General features: G+C 50.1%; 1 pseudogene; it reads right to left on the bottom strand.

Moving 5' to 3' along the window:
* Positions 1-11,506: 11,506 nt before the first annotated feature.
* Positions 11,507-13,049, bottom strand: LOC136303307 (uncharacterized; annotated as a pseudogene).
* Between the last annotated feature and the right edge of the window lie 4,448 nt (positions 13,050-17,497).

Here is a 17,497-nt window from a genome sequence, read left to right as displayed (position 1 = left end):
ATGAGGCGTCCTTAGGGCTGCATTTTCACAGTTCCTCTTGCATCCTTTGGGCAATAGCCTGTGCCCTGGGAGGATTCTTTCTGCTCCTTGGTGACACAGGAGAACCTTCCAGGCGGTTTTTGAATGAGCTGCTGCTGTGATGTCACAGGAGCATTGCCACGTCCCCGTGGTGTTGCTCTTGCTGTGGGACACAGAGGCCGCAGTGTCGAGAGCGACTCTGGGTGCCTGCTGCTTGCAGGAGGATCCTCCTGCCCGAGGCATTCCCAGCGGTCAGCCCACACCCTGACGGCTGTCCTTCTGTGCTTGCAGGGCTACAGTCTGCAGACGTGTGCAGCGCAGCCAAAATGTTCCAGAATTTGGTTGCTGCAGTTTGCAGCCTGTACTCTGTGGCTTATTCGGTGTATTTCTTGACCCACTTGGCACGTAAGTCAAGCTTTTCCCTCGGTGCAGCATCTGTGGCTTTGAGCTTGCTGTGTGCTTTCTGTTCTTCCTCGGGAACTGGGTTGACTTTGTAACCAAATTGCCATGAAGACACCATTGGTTTGGGAGAGCTGCTGCCAGCAGCTGCAGCTGAAAAAAGGGGGTGTCTGCAGCCAGCAGGGTGTGCACAGCATTTGATGGGGAGAGTTGCTGGGGGAGTTCCGTACTCTCAAGGGGAGAGTGTGTGGCAGACGAGCCTGGAACTCCCTCCGTTTGCTGGTCCGGCCCAGAACTGACACAGCCCAGTATTTGGTGCTGTTCTCTTGCTTGCTGTGTGAAGGGACTGTGGCTCCAGGAGGGATGCTGTGAAAGCAAAATGCTCTCTTGGGCTTGCTTTGCTCTGTGGCATTTCCCACCACAGGCATTTCTTTTCCTGACAGCATCTGGTTCATGTTCCTTCTCCCATTGCAGGGCACCTGACAGGTGGATCTCGAGCAGCTCCTCCTTTGGTGAGTTCAAAGGGAACCTTTGGTGTTTGGAATTGTGCAGCAAGTTGTGAGCTCAGCGTGTGGCAGCCGAGTGCAAGCCTGGGAGGCTGAAGGAAAGTTCCTGTCAGTGTCTTTGCAGCAGCAGCAGCAGCAGCAGCAGCAGCAGCAAAGGCATCCCTGGCAGTTTTCTCCTTTTCTGTTGAGGTGCTTTTGAAGAGCTGCAGGTGTGGTTTTGCAGGCAGAAGATTGCTTGCTGGCTTTAGCCATGGTGGAGTATCAAATTCCCAACAATAAGTGGCAATGTCGACTTTAGCCCATTGATTGTTTGTTTGAACAGCTGGGAACCCTATTTCTGCTTAGTGCAGCTGGATGTGTAGCTGAGGATAAATAAGGTGATAACTGAGATGGAACTTCCCATCCCTCACACTACCGCCTGTCCACAGGGCACAAAAGCAGCATCAGCACCTCCTCCGGCTCCCTCTGCCTCCAAAGAGGAGGCCAAAGAGGAGGAAGGCAGCGGTGAACTTCCCACTCTTCAGGGAGATAATGGCGAACTTCCCTCTGTGCCGGGAGACGACAGTGAACTTCCCGCTCTTCTGGGAGATGAGGGTGAACATCCCGCCGATTGGGAATACAACGGCGAGGCTCCCGCCGTGTGGGACAAGGACAGTGGACATCTTCCAGTGTGGGATGAGGATGGTGGACGTCACTCGGCACAGGGCGAGAATGGCCAAGCTGCCATGGCGTGGGACGAGGATGACGGACATCTCCCGGTGTGGGATGAGGACGGAGGACATCCTGTGGCTTGGGAAGAGGAGGGTGAATGTCTCCCAGCATGGGAAGTGGAGGGTGAACGTCCCATGGCTTGGAAAGACGATGGCCAACCTGCAGCATTTTGGGAAGAGGACGGAGAAGCTGCAGCGTTTTGCGAAGAGGACGGAGAACCTCCCTCTGCTGCGGGATCCTGGGCTGAAGGTTCTGGCAGCAGCACAGCCCTGCAGGCAGAGGGGAGAGGGGAGCAGTGCCTGATGCAGCTGAGTACGTCTGCTCTGTTCCTGTGTGCCAGAGCAGGTGCTGTGTGTGTGTCTCAGCATCAGCTGCAGCCGGTGTTGCTCTGCAGCTGAATGTCCCAGAGTGACTGATTGTCCTTCCCCAGCTGAGAACAAGGGCCCCCAGGGAGTGGGGCTGCATTCTGGCTCTGCTGCAAGGTGGGGTCTCTGTCTGGGAGAGAGTGTCTTCCATGTGGTTTCTTTCAGGAAACAGCGTGAGCGTGGGGGAGCCTGCAGAGAAATACCTGGAACTGGAGCAGATTGGCCAAGGGTAAGTGCAAGGCAGTTACTTCTACACGAGCAGGGCCCAGGTATTTTGCTGGTGCAGGATCAAGTGAGAAGTCAGGAGAGCTGCAGACACCTTCAGGCACTGGGGGATGATGCTGCTGTCTCTCAGTCCTGATCAGAATTGACAACTGTGGTCAGATGGCACCTCCAAAGGCCCCTGAGGCTGGCAGTGTCCTGCCTGCAGCAAGGAGCAGGACATGGAAGATCTTCTGTCCATGCAATTGGATTGCCTAAGAGAGCAACTCACCATCTGCTGACTGTCAGACAAGAGTTCTCAACAAGATTGCTTTCAAATCTTTTACTTGCAAAACTATTCACCGCTCAGGATTATCAAGAGAATGGCTTCCAAACAGAAAGCAGAGATGAACTAAGAAGGGCTCTTTTCAGCACAAGTAGTAGACCCCACACATCCAGTAACAGACACAGAGCTGCTGCACTCAAGGGGAAAATGCATGATGCCCTGATGCAGGGCTCTTGTGGATCCTGCAGCTCTTAGGCAGGAAACGCAAAAGGATGAAATACATTCTTTTCTAGTTCTTTAGACAGCCGGCCCCCAGCCCAGGTTTTGAACTAAAGGAATTCATCACGGACATTTGGGGTTTGCTCCAGCACTTTTCCTTCATGTTTGGCCTCAGTTTTCCCTTGCACACCTTGCATGGCAGAGGGCTGGTGGCTGCCGCGCCCTTCTTTCAAGGCTTGACGCGCCCAGGTGTTTTCTGAATGCTACAGGTAGAAAAGATCTCCTGTCTGCCTGACTTTCACTCCCAGGGTCTAAAGCACTGCTTCTTTCCTCTCTGCTGTTTTGTCTGCAGGGCTTTCGGAGCCGTTTGTAAAGGACTCGACAGGGCCACTGGACGAGAGGTGAGTGTCTGCTGACAGAGAGAGAGGGAGAGCAATGAGAAGATGGATGTCCAGAGCAAAGCTCTCTCCTAAAGCCTGCAGTTGTCTTTGGCTCTGGTGTGGCTGCCAGCCTGTGACAGGGATCATCTGAGCATGGGATGTGTGTGTTTGCTTTGTTGTGCAAGCCCAAGCAGAGCAGCTGCGTTTGAAATCATGAGCAAATGCCATAGAATTGCTAAAGGGTTCCCAGCTCTTTTGCTCTGTTTGCACAGAACCAGAATTACCTCCTGCTTGCAAAATGTGTTTGAATAATAATGAACATCATCATCATCATTCTAAGAGTGGTGGTAAACTAGGGCCATTTGAGAAGAGTGTAGGTGCAGAGAAGGTTGTTAGAGCTTTGAAGCTGAGGGACCATTTCTGCAGAGCTCACAAGGCCAAATGTCTCTGGCCACGTGTCCTGTAAGCAGCCCCCAGCCAGCAGAGCAATGGGCTGTGGGAATGGCACTTGCTGAGCTCTGGTGTCCCATCCCAAGGCAGTTTGGCACAGCCTGGCTGCGTCGCTCCAAAAAGCCTCGCTCCGTGTTTGCTGTGGCCTCCTGCCACAGACTCCTCCAGTTGAAGGTCTGCAATGTCCCTTCAGGTGGCCATAAAGAAAATGAGTCTCCGAGGGCAGAAGAGGGAACGAGCTGTGAATGAGCTCCTGCTCCTGAAGGACAAGAAGAACCCCAACATTATCAACTCTTTGGACAGGTGAGTGCTTCAGCTCTCATCCCGTGCACGAGCCCTGCGTTAATCTTTCCTGGCATCCGCAGTCCGTAGCCTGTTTTGAGAAGCCTGACCCGGCCATATCTTGCCAAAACAACAGCCTGGCAGTTCACTCCCTCCATGTTCCTTTGTTGCACCACTTTGGTTTTCTCTTCAAGCGGACCCTATTTTCTGTGTCTTACAACAAGTGCTGATAATCCATGGCAGAAATTATTTCCCTTGGTGTCTTCTTCCCAAATCTTTTCCATTGCTTCAGTTACCAGGAAGAGCAGGTTCTTGTTTCCAGAAAGGCCTCATCTGCCCATTTTTCAATGGCCCTGCCTGTTGCTGAAGAGACTTTCTGCAAGGTTTTCCAAAGAGTTGACCACTTTTATCCCAAGTGCTGCACGGCCTCCCTCCCTGGATAGCTCCGGAAGTTGTGTTGCCTTGTTGTGGAGTGAATGGTGGAAGTGATGAGTTCAGATGCTGAAGCAGCTGGGGGCAAGTGGTGTGGTTTCACATTGATCTGGGCTGTTGCTAAAAGTGCATTTTTCACTTGCTTACCATCTAAGGCCTCTCCTTTTTCACAGGTGTCTCCTGTGAAAATCAGATGGGATTCTGTCCTCATTGACAAGTGACCTGGAAAGAAAACCCCACTGGAGGCTTTGCCATGGGGGAATTGAGCACTGCACATTCATCTCTGTGCCATTGTTTTCCTTTTCCAGCTTCCTTGTTGATGGAGATCTCTGGCTGGTGATGGAATACATGGATGGAGGAACTTTGCAGGATGTGGTCAGACAGACACGCATGGCTGAAGGAGACATGGCAGCTGTCAGTCGGGAGGTGAGGGATCCTGCTTGTGCCTCCCATGGCTTGGACACGATGCTCCTTCCAGAAGGGCAGGAGAAGAGGAGCGGCTCCACGCTCAGGGCTTTGTTTCTGTCTTGTTTTTATGAGCTGGAGAGGAAAGAGCCACTGAAATGAATGGCCTGCCAGCATCACTGCACTTCTGTTCTTGTCCCCTTTCCTGCTGTTGGGGTCCTCTGTCTTTTTTGGGTTTGATTTGCTCTTCTCAGCTTTGCCTTGGAACCATTTGCCTGGAGCTTGTGTGCACTGCACTCCTGGCCTGTCACAGCAAAGTTTCTGCTGGCAGAATTCTAAACTCTCCTTTCTTGGCTGATATATTCCAGCCATTGATTTTTACCCTGGTGTTTCTTTTTCTCTCTCAGTGTCTGCAGGGCCTGGATTTCCTCCATTCCAACCAGGTGATCCACAGAGATCTGAAGAGCTCCAACATCCTTCTGGGAATGGACGGCTCTGTCAAGCTGGGTGAGTGTTCCTGGCCAGGCACGGCGCTCCCGGGCTGCGGGTGTGGGGCTGCTTGCCAGTGGCGGCCAGAGCCCCACAAGTGCTGCTGGTGGCACTGCCACAAGCGCTCCTGCTGCCCCTGCAGAGAGCTCAGGGGAGGAGCAGGAGTGTCAGGAGTGGCTTTGCTCTGGCTATGGCCCTTGCAGAGGGGCAGGAGTTGGAATGGAAATCTTCAAGGGAATCAGTAAAAGCCACTGCATGAAAGCTGAGGGTTTCTTGAAGGGTCCAGTTCCATCTTTCCTTGCCTCCAGCCGTGAGGACTTTTGCAGCTGTATTCACGACTGCATTCTCACACTGAGAGTGGGGAATCTTTGGGGTTGGTTTCCTCATTCCAGCTGCCTTTGACAGGGTTTGTTTCTGTCCTCAGCTGATTTTGGCCTCTGCGCTCAGCTCAGCCCTGAGCAGGACCAGCTCAGCTCCATGGTGGGCACTGCTCACTGGATGGCCCCAGAAGTTGTCACCAGTTCTCCTTATGGCCCCAAGGTGGACATCTGGTCCTTGGGCATTGTGACCATCGAGATGGTGGAAGGAGAACCTCCTTACTTCAAGGAAACGGCGGCCATGGTAAGCGGCAGATTCTCCAGTGTTTGCAGAGGCCTGTGAGCACAGTGTGACCCTGCCCTGGCAGGAGCAGATGAAGGTTTCTGGACATGGGGAAGGGAATTCTCAGAGGACTCGAGCCTGAACACAGACCAATATTCTGCAGTCTCTGGCAACAATGTGCTTTGGGCTTTAAGGTGTTCAGCTCTTCTATCTGTGAGGATGACCTGAAAACGTGAAGCCAGTATCAGCTCCAATGTTATCTTGCAAAAAAACCCCAAACGCACCCCAAAAGCCACCCCCAAACACAAGAAATCTATGAAGGAGTTTGTAAAACAGGTTTGGCGAGATTAAGTCCCTCCCGGCTCTTCTCACTGGGAAAGTTGTCTAACACCTCAAGATGATTATTTAACATGCCCAAAGTCTAACACGTTTCTTTCCTAGCCCAAGCTCCTTTCTCCATGTCACCAAGCCTGAGCTTTCAGCAACACAAACCTGTTTCTTGTCTGGCAGTTTCTGGGATGGGGCATCACAAATGAATTTCCTTGAGTGTCAGTGTCCCTGCAGAGATGCGTTTGATGTAAGAATCCTTTGAAATAACAGTCAGACCACAGTGACTCTTGCAAATGGCCTGGAACGCTGGTGTCGGTATTTGGAGAAGCAAAATCTGCTCTTTCTGATGGAAGTGCCTACTAAGAAAGCCAATGAGATTGGCTCTCCAGGCCAGATCATTTGGATGTTGCAATGGCTGTGGCTGCATCAGGCTTTGGGTTTTTTGGTTGGTAAAGAAAAATGAGCAGCATCTCTGCCAGGGAGGAAAGTGCCCCTGGAGCTGGGGCTGAGAAGCTGGGCTCAATGTGAGCACTGTGGGTGTGACGGAAGCTGGCAGAGCGCTGTGTTTGCTTTTCCTGCAGGCTCGCACTCTGATCCGGCAGAACGGGACTCCGCGGCTGCAGGAGCCCCGGCGCCTGTCGGCTCTGCTGCGGGACTTCCTCGAGTGCAGCCTGGAGTGGGACGAGGAGCGGCGCTGGTCTGCCCAGGAGCTGCTGCAGGTGAATGCCAAGCGGCTGCAGGGGAAAGAGCAGCGGCAGGGAGGGGTTTTCTTCTGGGGCCCTCTCCCGTAATCTCCAGGCTGGCTGCTTTGCACGCGCAAAGCAAGCAGAATCCTCGCCCGGTTTGGGTTGGCAGGCTCCTTTCCAGGTCCTCTGCACCTGGTGCCCTCAATGGGCGCAGACATCTTCAAGCAGATCAGGTGCCCCAGAGCCCTGCCTGAGCTGAGCATGGCTCTTTCCAGGGAGGAGGCACCTCCCACATCTCTGGGCACCTTCTGTCAGTGTGTTCCCCACTCTCCTGGTGAAAAACCAAAATTCTCCCTTACATCTAATCTGAGCCTGCTTCCCTCCCTGCAGTTCAAATCCATTCCCCTTTGTACTGCTGCAACAGAGCCTGGGAGGAACTTGACTTTGGAAAGTAACGCTTCACTTCTTTCTTTTTTATCCTTTGGCCAGCACCCATTTTTAGCATCAGCCAAGCCTCTCTCCAGCCTGACCCCTCTGATCACTGCAGCAAAGCAACTGAAAGAGCAGCGGAGGACATGAAGCGCCTTCTCTTCTACTTGGGACAACTACTTAGTTCTGGTAGTTAGCACTGCCAGTTAGTTCTGGTAGTTAGGACAGCCTGTTTGTTCTGGTTGTTGTGACACCCTGTTTGTTATGGCAGCTTTTAGAATAAAAACTCCCTTCAACCTCAACTCCCTTGACATGTGCCATCCTTCTCCCCCTGTGACTCAGCTGCGCGGAGCAATGCGAGGCCACAGTGGGCCCAGCCTTGCCCAGAGCTGAGCCCCAGCAGAGGCCTGGCAGAGGCCAGAGCAGCCTCGGCATCTGCAGAGTCAGCCTGGAAGGACTTGCTTGGAGCCTTCTGGGCTGCACTCGACTCTGGGTTACAAACTGCGTGTGGCGGAAAATGCCACTGGTTCTGCAAGAGGGCAGAAGGGGCCTGGGGAAGGCCAGAAGGGCCATGGGGAAGGCTCCATGCTAGAGAAAAAACCTGCCCTGTGTTGGAGAAAAACCATGCCTTTATCCCCTCGGACAGAGGCAAGAAAATTGAATCCTAACCCAAGGCAAAGAGAGGCAGGGGAGCAGCCCCGGCCCTTCCGCTCCTGCCAACCAAAGCGTCCCTCACCTGCTTCTGAGCCCCTGGGCGCTGGTGGCCCGTGGCTGTTGGTTTTTGTCAGGCTGGCTGCCACCAGCCCAGGACAGGCTGGGCACTGGAGGCTTCAGGTGGGGAGATGGGATCCTGAGATGCATTTGATGGCACCTGCCAGCGCAAGCAGGGGAATGGGCTCAGCCGAGGCAGCGGCGGGAAGGAGACCGCGGGCAGCCGCTCCCGCAGCGTGTCACGATCCGCTCCCAGAGGCGGGGTTCAGGATGGTTCGTTTTAGGGATCTCAGACTACAAAAGACACAGCGGGGGACAAACTCAGTTTACTCAATCACAAATGCACTTTGATTTTGTGCCAACAAATGCCATAGTGGGGAGAGAAAAGAGAATAGCAAGAAAGACAGAAAAGAGGGCAAGGGGATTATAGCTACCAGCATGGAGGGTGGAGTCTTTGAGGCTTTTGAAGATACCTATAGACGTGAGTTTCTCCAGTGGGGAGATCTCAAAAGTGAGCGGGGGTCTCTAGGGTTTTTATAGTCCTCTCCGAAGCGACAGGCAGTTGGCCAAACAGGTGGGGGAAATCATTGCAGTGTGTTCATTTAGAGAACTCAGAACAAGTCGGTCGTCAGCAGGTACGGTGTCGACCAGTACGAGTCAGCAGGCGCGGTCACTTCACCGTGACTTGCCCATTGTTTCTGCTCAGGTTCTGATGTTCCCATGTGGGTGCTGGGTTTTTCCATCAAACACACCTGCAGGAAGCACTTGGCCAACATCCCACCTCAGCCAGGCCACAACTCCCGTCTTGAGATTTTCAAGTCCCTTTGAGGGGTTTCAGTCTCTGTCCTTGACCATGGTGGTGAGGCAGATGAAGGATCTTCAGACCGTCTCTTACACCAGCCCGGGACTCACGATTGTCGTCAAGAGAGCTCCTTCAGCAGGCTTCCGTAGTCTTGTGAAGTCTTCAGGACTCGTTCATGTTAGTAGCATATCCTGGAAAAAACAGAGACAGTAGAGAGTGTGTGTGAAAGAAAGAGAGAGAAAGAGGAAAAAATAGAAAAAGGAAATAGAAAGAAAACAAAATCAATCAATATTGATTAAAACAATTTCTTCAAAATATTCAAAACAAATCATCAAATTTCTTCAAGTTATAACAAGTTTCAAACAAAAGCTTAATTTTGATGACAATCTAACATCATTCAAAGAAACAACAATAATCAAAGCAAGCAACCAACAATTTCAAATGAATCCGCTGTTGCAGGTCTAATTTCCGCTGTTTGGGTAGTATGTCTGGTGTCAATAACTTTGGGAGTGTGTCTTGCAAAAGGGGTCTTGACTAAACTGTGTGCTTCCATGATAGATGCCAAGTGTGTCAACTTCTTCATCATTTTCCAACTGAGGATGTGTAAAACGACTGATAAGACAAAAGCAATCAACACCAAAATCAAAAGAACAACAATGGGATGACACACTTTGTTCCGGATACCTGTGGCAGTAGGTGACCACCCAAAAAGGGTATCCCACCACCTGTATTCAGCATCCTTTGGACCCTTTCTAAAACACCATGTATTTCTTTCACATCATGATAGACTGTCACGAAAGTTTTCTGTCCATTTTTCTTGATCTTTTCCAAAACTCCTACTAAGTCTTGGTGAAGCAACAATTGCTTAATTCAAGTCAGATTCATTCCTATGAGGACAGGCGTTATCTGGTGAAACATGGTAAAATTTGATTGGAAAAGGTGGTAGGATGTAACTGGGGCTAAGAAAAGTCACATCCTGGAATTGTGGTAAAATTGCAGACACAAAAAATTGGAGTGATTTTTAGTATCCACCACTACATTTTCTACAACTACAACATCACAAGCAGTCCTTCCACAAGCACATCCATTGCCTATATACACAAGCACTGTTTCAGGAGTTTCCTTAGGGTGTACTTCAAAGCGACAAATCTTTTTGCTCTGTGTCCAAACAAATGTCTTGAGCTATGATTGCATGAACAATATCAAATGCACTAAGGCATTACATACGGTTCTTACAAAAGCTGTAACTGTGTTGGTATTGGGGTTAGAGGTAAAGTTGACCAATTTCCACCAGGATTGGAATTCCTTTTCAAAATCATTTGCATTGTCCCAAATTATTTTCCGAATTTCAGGAGGAAAAGTGCCTTCTTCTCCTTCCCTTATGATTGAGGCTACAACTGTCTGCATCCAAAGCTGTGTCTGGATGCAGCTAAGAGCCAAAGAAACATTCTTTTGTGTAGCACCAAGTGCATCAATTATCATTTTGTGATCCTTCACATCTACTTTTCCCAATTTGCTAATATGTTTGATAGCAACCACTGATGTGTCCCCAAAGCCAGTAAGGATAACTGCAATGCTTGTTCTAATTTGGTCAAATCCCTAGTTGTAACAGCCAATTTGTTCATTAATACTACTGAACCAATCCTGTTTAGAATTCCCAATTTAAGATATTTATCATGGTTTCCATGGCCTTCATGTCCCTCGGAGTTCTCCTGTAAAAAGTAAGCACAACAGAATCTGCCACCAGAAGGCAGAAAGTTAGAATGATGGACATTCTTCCCTGTGCATTTATTCCATACTCTTTCCCTAGAGCATCAAAGGTTAGCCATGGGTATTTCTTCAGAGGGGGTCTTAGCACTAGTGGTACCTCTCCCACCGTGGGGAGGTCCAGCAAAACAGGTTGTCCAGGGTAACGTGCTGGATCCTTGGAATCCCTTGGTCCCCGTAGTGAGGGAACTATGCTTGGAGCTGTTGGGCCAAAAGGAAAAGCATCAGTAAAGCGAGGATTTGCTGACTGTTTGGGGGAAAAGGGAGGGGTAAGAACTGAGGCAGGTTTGTCTTGGATGCTCCCCAAGTTTTCTGCTTCTTGTACTGCCAGTTTTTTCACAGCTCCTTCCGTTCTTGAGAAGACGTTACAATAATGATACAAGGATGTTCTAATAATGTTACAATCTGAGCACAGCACTTTCTTCCTGAGGCTGTCTGGGCCACCCCGTCAGCTGGGGGAGTCCCAGCAGTGGCTGACTTAAAAACTTGGAAAGGCCCTCTCCAAACAACTGGTGGTTGTTGTACAATCTTCTCTACTTCTAGGAGAGCTGGGCTAACCACAAAGAAGCCTTTTTCCCAGGCAATATACCTCTTTTCAGCATCTCTGAAACCACGGGAATAAAAACCAGCAGGCCATGTCGGACCCTCAGGACCCCACTGCCATATGTGTACTGACAACCGTGAGGAAGCAAATCCCCATTCTACCTGAAAAGGATCTGTTGGCTGGATAGGGCTTAGGGCCTGATGAGCTGTGGCTCCAAAAATCAACAATTGTACCGCTTCTTCCTGAGATGGGCTCCAGTCCCATTTTACTCCCTTTCTCAACAAATCATAAAGAGGCCTGGCAAAAATGGAAAAATCTGGAATGTCTTTTCCCCAAAACACTACTAATCCCAAGGCATGCTGTAGATCTTGCCTGGACTCAGGCACTTGAATTTGATCTGAGGAGGTTAGGGTGTCAGCTGGGGTACATGTCATACCTCCTTTCCACCAGATATCCCAAAATTTTACTTCTTGAGAAAGTTTTTGTATTTTCTCTCAGGGGATCTGCAAAGCAAGGCTTTCTAAGTGGGAAATTCTTTTCCGTTGATGAACACCCCCCACTTGCTGTGTCTCATTGTTTACAACTTGTGTAAGGGAATGTTGTGGCTTGTTGCCCAAGGCTTGTGGAAGAGGAGGTGCACTGGGTTGTTGGTTGGACGATTCCAACACAATAGGTTTGGGACAGGGCCAATTAGAAATTATTTTAGCCAATTTATCATCAGGCAATTGATCCGTTATTTCTGGCGGCACTCCCCTTTTCAGTCCTAGCGACCACAGTTGCTGCCGCTTGGAAATTTGTTTTCCCTTTGCTGATTTTTCATTAGGAGAGGCAATGTGCCTGACTCCTCTGGGTTTTTCTTGTTTGTCCTCGGGGTACTTCACTGGTCCATATTTTCTACTGTAACTTATTAACTCCTCTGCTACCTGACTCCATGTCCAAAGTTTAGAACTGCTGTTAGATTGTGTGCTAGGAGTTGTAAAAGGTGAGGAGTCAGTGGAGTCGGTGGAAGCAGTTTGATCTCTTGTCTGTCCAAGAAATCTTCCAAGTCTATCTAGCGGAGAGATAGATGCTATTGTTTTTTGAAGAAGAATTGCTGTTGGTTTAAAAGACTCTGGCAAACCTCGAATTAGAGGGGTCATAATCTCAGGTTTGACAGGCATTGAGCATTGGTGACTCACAGCCAGAGATTCATTTTCTTGCATGTATCATTTGCAAGCATGCAGCTTTGTCTATGTTTTCTAGGAGTCGGTCTGAGGTGCCGACTATTGCCAGGGGGTCGCCCCTCTCAAGGGGGTTTAACCCCCCTGCCCAGTAGGCTGCACGCTGTCTCAGGGACCATGGAGCACGCCTATTTCCTGCTGTTAAGAAAACTCCATGTCCCCAAGAGCCACTTGCTTCTTGTTCACTTCATTTAATTTGCTCGCCTCTTGTGAGGGAGACTCGACAAACATCCTCCGTCTCTGATTCACTAGGAAGGCGGGAGTACTCTTTCTTTAACTGAGCTAATTCAGTGGCTGTGTATGGTATTTCTTTGGGAGTTCTGTGGGGATCACCATCCTCTTCATTTATAGAATTGTATTCTGTTTGAATGAGAGGTCTCAAGTTGGAGCAACAGTGTTTCCCACAATTTTGCATGTGTACTAATTCCTTCCGAGGGTATATTTGTTTAATGCTGGATGCTTCCTTTCCTTCTGCTTCTGTGGGTGAATCTGCAGATTTGAAGGTTTTACTTTGCCCTTCTGCAAGGGAAATCTGCAGCAAATAATTCTGATTTCTTTCCTCTTCTAATTGTTTTTGCAAAGCTTCTACCAAATTTGGCAGGGATTCTAGGACTGCTTGTTCTTCACTTACCCGTAAAAAACGGGTTTCTATGGCTGCCGAAAGACAGGCCCCCAAAACTGAGCAAAGAAGGCTTTTATTTCTGCCCAGTTTCGATCTAGCATCATCTTGCAAAGAATATATTCTATCTACAATGTTTTCAAAGTGAAACCAATTATTCTGTGCCCACCTTGCTCCATCTGGAGAAGGTCTAGCACCATGTTTTGCATGCAAAGCATAAAATGCATTCTCATCTTTTTCATTCATTTTCTGAAGGGACCAAAACCACTCTCAGGGAGGTACGGTTCAAGTTACACCAAAGGCACAGCTAAAACTCTGTTTCCCTTTGCTTCCCTGGAATGGGCCAGGAGACCAAAACTGCCTGGGAGGTTCACCTTAGTTACAAATGGTTGTCTCCTCAACAACGCCAAGCAGCCCAAAACACACACACACACCAAAAACTCACCACGGTCCCATCTTTTGCACAATGAGACCTTGCTGTGAAATCCTGACGACAGGAAGTGCTATTCGCCTGGGTGCGTACGGTCTGCGGGAATTTTCCCTCGCCCCCCTTGCGTTCTAACAGCGCTCACCCAAGTGGCGTGCTAGGTGCGGCTGAGACGAGGCTCCTTCCCCTGTTACAAACTATGTAAAACCCGCAACTCCTCTGTCCATCCAGATCCTGTCCGTGATGCCAATTTAATGTCACGATCCGCTCCCACAAGCGGGCTTGGTGATGGTTCATTTTAGGGATCTCAGAGCGCAAAAGACACGGCGGGGGACAAACTCAGTTTACTCAATCACAAATGCACCTTGATTTTGTGCCAAAAAATGCCATAGTGGGGAGAGAAAAGAGAATAGTAAGAAAGACAGAAAAAGAGGGCAAGGGGATTATAGCTACCAGCATGGAGGGTCGAGTCCTCGCGGCTTTTGAAGATGCCTATAGACGCGAGTTTCTCCAGTGGGGAGATCACAAAGTCTCTGCTTAATTCAGGGGTTTTTATAGTCCTCTCCGAAGCGACAGGCAGTTGGCCAAACAGGTGGGGGAAATCATTGCAGTGTGTTCATTTAGAGAACTCAGAACAAGTCGGTCGTCAGCAGGTACGGTGTCGACCAGTACGAGTCAGCAGGTGCGGTCACTTCACCGTGACTTGCCCATTGTTTCTGCTCAGGTTCTGATGTTCCCATGTGGGTGCTGGGTTTTTCCATCAAACACACCTGCAGGCAGCACTTGGCCAACATCCCAGCTCAGCCAGGCCACAACTCCCGTCTTGAGATTTTCAAGTCCCTTCGAGGGGTTTCAGTCTCTGTCCTTGACCATGGTGGTGAGGCAGATGAGGGACCTTCAGACCGTCTCTTACAGTCTGGAAGCTCCAATCTGGTAAGACACTGCATGGGGGTCAGGAAGGGGCATCCACCCAGCACCGCTCCGGGAATCCTGTGCCACTGACACTGATCCCACTTTGTTTCCCAAGGGAAGAGGGACAGGAATGGGTACAACATGGCAGCCAGTGAGTGCCAGTGGCGGATCCAGCTCTGGATCCCCTCTGTGTGGATCCCAGGATGGATGCTGGGATTAATCCTGGTGTGTGATCTGTGCTGGAATCTGATGGATCTTCTCTTTCTGCAGGAAAAGATGTGGGAACCAAGGGCCTGACCTTAGGTACGGAAGGGGATCAGCGTGGGATTCCAGAGGGAGATTGGGGCAGGATGGACGGACTTGGATCAGGGGGGGATTCCAATCAGAGCAGGGGTCCAGAGCAGGATCAGATGAAATTGTGGAGTGGGTTTGGCGCTGGATGCTGGAGGGGGATCAGTTGGGATGGATGGAGCAGGATTGGTGCAGGTTGGATGGAGCAGGATCAGTGGGCATGGATAGATGAGGCAGGTTTGGTGCAGGATGAATGGGGCAGGATTGGTGTGGAATGGATGGAGCAGGATCAGGCTTGGATTCTGGAGTGGGAACAGGTGGCATGGGTGGAGCAGGACTGGGACAGGGTGGATGAAGCAGGATCAGGTGGCATTTGGGAGCAGCTCCCGCTCTCCATGGGCTCCACAGCCCAGGTCCATTGTTGAAGAATGGTTAGCAGAGCAAGGCCACGGATCATTAGAGGCCTTATGGCCCGATACCAAGTGCTGGCAGCCTACGTGCTGCTAAGACAAGCTGTCCTTGGGACAGCAGTAAGCACGGTTACAGGCCAAAGATAAAAGAACTTGTGGTTAATAGAGCGTAGCAGTAAGCACATCTCCAAAGTTTTCAGCATGCCAAGAGGAGGAACCTTCTCACCCTTGATATAGCAAACCAAGTATAGATGAGTAGTGGATGCTAACCAATTAAAATTTGACAAGTATGCTGAACGCTTCGGGCAAAAGTATAATAACGGATGTTATGAGCAATAAAGTTGAACAATGCTTTACCAATCATAATGATTGATTGCATTATTCCCTCTCCGAAATCCTCCGCAGTTGGTGACCCCCGACGTGATAGCGACTGGGACTGCTCTCGTGATACCCACCCGGAGGTAAGCGAGCGGCGAAGCTCCGAGAAGCAGCGCTCGGAAGGCAGAAGGGTTCCGTACGCGGGTGTATACCCCGCTCCGTGCCTAGGCTCACCTTACAGAAGGAAGTTTGCTAAACCGACACAGTGCCACCTCGCACAGGCTGCATGCGCGCGCACTGGTAAAAGGTACAGCTTTCCCTGACTGCTCCCCTTGAGATAGTTTGTTAGGGGTGGGCAATGGAGAAACAGGTGGCCTATGATTTGTTTAAATGCTTTTTACAAAAGCGGGGACTGCAGGAGGTAGATTTGAAAAAGGAACTTCCTGGCCTCCTAGAGTATGCTGAGGAAAAGGGTTTTTTCCGGGACCCTGAAAGCGTGTATCAGTTCGAGGAATGGCAAAAGGTGGGGGATTGCCTGTGGCAGGCTGTAACAGATAATGATAAGGCGGCAATAAAGTTAGCTCGACCGTGGCGCGCTGTGATTAATTGCCTGGAAAAATTTAAAGCAGAAAAATGTGTTGCCGTGGCAGCAGCCTTGCACTTAGAAAGGAAATCAGCTCCTGCAAAGGAGGGAATGATTACGTTTGGTGGGGAAAACCTGCCACAGCCGATCACTGTGAATGGGCTGACATTACCACCTAGCACCCCAGATGAGCCCTTGCCATCCGCCCCGCCGCATCCGAGCGATTCGGAGGAGGACTGCCACCCTCTGAGGAAACTACCTTAGAGGATGAGGCAGCCCGTTATCATGAGAATGAAAACAGTGCACGACAGGGTCGGGGCAAAATTAGGGGTAGTGTTGATTGGCAGGGCATTATGAGGGAAGCTTTGGAGAGCGGAGATTCACGTGCTGTAGCAACATTACAAGAAATACAGGAAGATAAACAAGCGTTTCCAGTGGCATACATGCCTAACGCTGCAGGAGGGATGGATGTAACAGTATCCCCTTTAGACTGGAAGCTATTAATGCAATTGCAGAACATGGTCAATGAATCTGGACTGCACAGTGAGCCTACCAAAAAAGTGCTAAATTATATTTGGGGAGCTGGACTGTTGCTCCAGGAAGACATGAAAAATCTTTTGAAAATGATTGTCTCAATCACAAATAATGCTTTGGCAGGCTCATTGGCAGGCATTGTGTCAAGAAGCAATTGATGTGCGGAGGGGGCCAGGTGGTCCTTTGCGGGGGGCCACACTAGAGCATTATATGGGAACAGGAAATTTTTCAACACCACAGGCTCAGGCAATGTTAGGTCCTGATCTCATTAGAGAGACTATGCGTTTAGCAAGGCTGGCATATGGAAAGGTTAGAACTCATAGTACTGCACCCTCTTCTATGAATGTGAAGCAGTGGAACCAAGAGTCATTTTCTGCATTTGTCGATCGTGTCTCAGCCACAATCGAAAGGGCTGGCGTTCCTTTACACATGCAAGGAGCACTTCTTCGGGAATGCGTCATGCAAAATTGTAATCCCCAAACAAAAGAAATTCTTGTTACTCTCCCGGGTGATTGGGGTGTAGTGCAGTATTTAGATCATATGAGTAGGATCCCTCAGGGAACGCAGGCTATGCTAGTTGAGGCTGTTAAGGACCTGACAGAAACTATCAAGGGGGGGCAGTCACAAGCTCAGGCTTTTGCTGCTGCCGCACTGCAACCATTCCGTGCAGGAAGGAGCCAAGGGTCCAATAATCCCAAGGCGCAATTAAAATGCTTCCCACGAGGAAAGCCTGGACATATGAGGAAGGAGAGCCGAGTGGGACAAGTCTGGTGCCAGGATTGTCAAGCGGACAACCACTCAACAGACGCCTGCCGAAAGAAGTCGGGAAACGGACGGCGGAGCGCGAGGAGCCGCGGCGCAACGACACCAACAGCAGCTCAAGTCTACCCAGCCTCCCCCTCCTCCCTGCCGGCAGCCTACGCCCCGCCACAAGGGGAAGCATCGGCTTGGACTTGGCAGCCGCAGTAGGTGTTGTGGTAAAGGACAATAAACCTACTAAAATCCCTACTGGAATTAAAGGACCTGTTAAAGTTAATGGACAGTCATTTGGGGCTTTGTTACTGGGACGGTCATCTGCAGCCCTGAAAGGACTAGTGATAATACCTGGAGTAATCGACTGGTAGTAGCTCCTGAAAAAATCCAGTGTACTGCTCCTTGGAGGTATTTAGGG

The sequence above is a fragment of the Chamaea fasciata genome, unplaced genomic scaffold (genome assembly GCF_029207755.1).
Source record: "Chamaea fasciata isolate MVZ Bird 193981 ecotype frontalis unplaced genomic scaffold, bChaFas1.0.hap1 SCAF_32, whole genome shotgun sequence".
In the NCBI taxonomy this organism is placed as follows: Eukaryota; Metazoa; Chordata; class Aves; order Passeriformes; family Sylviidae; genus Chamaea; species Chamaea fasciata.
This window is presented reverse-complemented; position numbering and strand designations above follow the sequence as displayed.